Raw genomic sequence first — 2,500 nt, forward strand, 5'->3', positions numbered from 1 at the left:
AACAGCAAAAATAGACAAACAAAACAAAATGAAAATGAAATTTTTTAAAATTTTAAATCCCCAAGCCATTTTTTTTATATCCTTACCCTAAAAATTTACTCTTTTTCTGCCCATAAAAAGGGAAAACCCTTAATTAGAAATCTTTAGAATACGAAAACTTGTTATTTAGACTAACTCCAGTAAATGACAAGGGAATACAAGAAAAAAAAATCAATATAAAATTCCTGACCTGAATTTCATATTTTCTTGAAGGAAGCTTTACACTGACATATACCGAAGACTATCAGTAATACATTTGACTGATTAACATACATGTCATTTGCTACACCGGCTCAAACATGGTAAAACAAGAACAACGACAACAAAAAATACGTTTGAATTCCTCACAAAACTTGGAGAATGAAAACATTATAAAAACAGTAAAAACTAAGAATTTTAAAAAAAACCCAAAAAACCCAAAAATAAACGCTACAGTAAAAAAATAAGAATCAAAACTAAAAGGTTCATTACCTATAATTCCATAATTTTGTTTTCTGGCATTCGATCCTGTCCGCTGTACCGCATAAACATGACCTCCTCCTGGTGAAAATAAGTGGCTAAAATACAGTGCAAGGGGCCCTTTTAAAAAAAATTTAAAAAGGGTTTGATGATACAAATATTCGTTGTGCTCAAAAAAAAAGAAAGATAAGAGTTTAAATCGCAAATTAAAAGAGGACCTTCGAATAAATTAACCCTTTATAATTTTGATTCAAAAAGTGTAAGAAAGGTAAAGGCAAAGGTATATGAAAAACTGCCCTTTTTTAATAAAAAACAGTATCAGTGGGGATTTGTTTAACAAATGTACCCCTTTTTATCTAACATATTTCCACAGCTTGTTACCGTGGTCGAAGGCAAGAAGAAGAAACAAAGAAGAGAGAGAGAGGGTGGAGGGAGGGAGAGAGAGAGAGAAGAAGAGAAAAGAATAAAATAAAAAAAACAGGTCTTGTAAGTAAAAAAATGTTATGTTTGTTGCTTCGTCAGTTTCAGATATCTTACATATTCTGCGTGTAAGAATGGACAAGAAAAAAACATAATGGAAAGATTTTTCCTGTATTTTTCCCCTCGGCAAACACAGAGAGGGGGGGAGGGGAATAGAAGAGGAGAGGAGAGAGAGAGGGGAAGAGAGAGAGAGAGAGAAAGAGAGAGAGAGGGAGAACATGGTATTATATATATTTAAAATATTTTATTATAAAATATATATATATATTATATATATACACACACACAAAACCTATGTAATATATTGTATACCCACCCCAAAAACACACACACACACACACAGACACACACACACACACACACCCCACATATATATTTTTTTTTTAAAAAAATTTTTTTTTTTTAAATTAAAAAATTTTAAAAATTTAAAAAATAAAATTTTATTATATTTTTAAAATATTTATATATATATATTTTATAAAAATATATTTTATATATTTTTTATTATATATATATAAAATTTTAGATATTTATATTTAAAATTATATATATATTATATATATGATTATATATATATATATATATATATATATTTTATATATATATTTAACACAAAACACAACCCCACACACACACACCAAAAAACCCACACACACACACCCACACACACACGCATGTATATAAAATTTTACATACATAAAATATGTTATATATGTATATATCAATTAAATAAAAATTATCTATCTGTCTATGCACACACACACACACTCTTTTTTTCTCTCTCTCACCACAATTTCTTTTCAATATACTTTCCCCTTAAATTTTTATTATTATCTCTCTTTTGTCCATCATCTCGCCTCCCTCAAGTCCTTTTCACACATAGTTTTTTGGGTTAAACTTAAAACATATTCCCCATCACCTGAAACCCCATTTTCCCATATGCTTCTTTTTATACAATATAGAGTCATATAACAAACCCCTTTAAATTTTTATAAAATGACCCCGGGATTTTCCCGCCATCTTGCACACCGGGTATAAAAAAATAAATCTGGAAAACATTTTAAGCATTATCACAGGAAACTTTCATATTTTTTGTTATTCATCATTTTAACGTTCTAATTGCTATCAAATGAATGGGCATTACAAACCATTAGGAATATCATTTACTATTTTCTACCCCATCTTGGGCTTTTTATTAAAACGATTTTATCAATCACTGCAATTCCCCCCCAAAAAGGGAATTTTCGGGAGTGGGAAAAATTTATATGCAATTTTAATGGGTGTTTATTCGAGTATTCCTGTGTGTTCAGGTATTTTACATATATTTCCTATACATATTTTTAAAAACGCAAGGGCTTATCCCCCACAGCCCCCGACTTTCAAAAATATACCGGCACAAACCCCGCACACCCAACACACCCCACACAAAACCAAAAACACACATACACACAAAAAAGGTGTATATATATATATATATATATATAATAATATTATAATTTTATATATAAAATATATATGTATA

Source organism: Penaeus monodon, chromosome 35, assembly GCF_015228065.2.
Source record: "Penaeus monodon isolate SGIC_2016 chromosome 35, NSTDA_Pmon_1, whole genome shotgun sequence".
Classification (NCBI taxonomy): Eukaryota; Metazoa; Arthropoda; class Malacostraca; order Decapoda; family Penaeidae; genus Penaeus; species Penaeus monodon.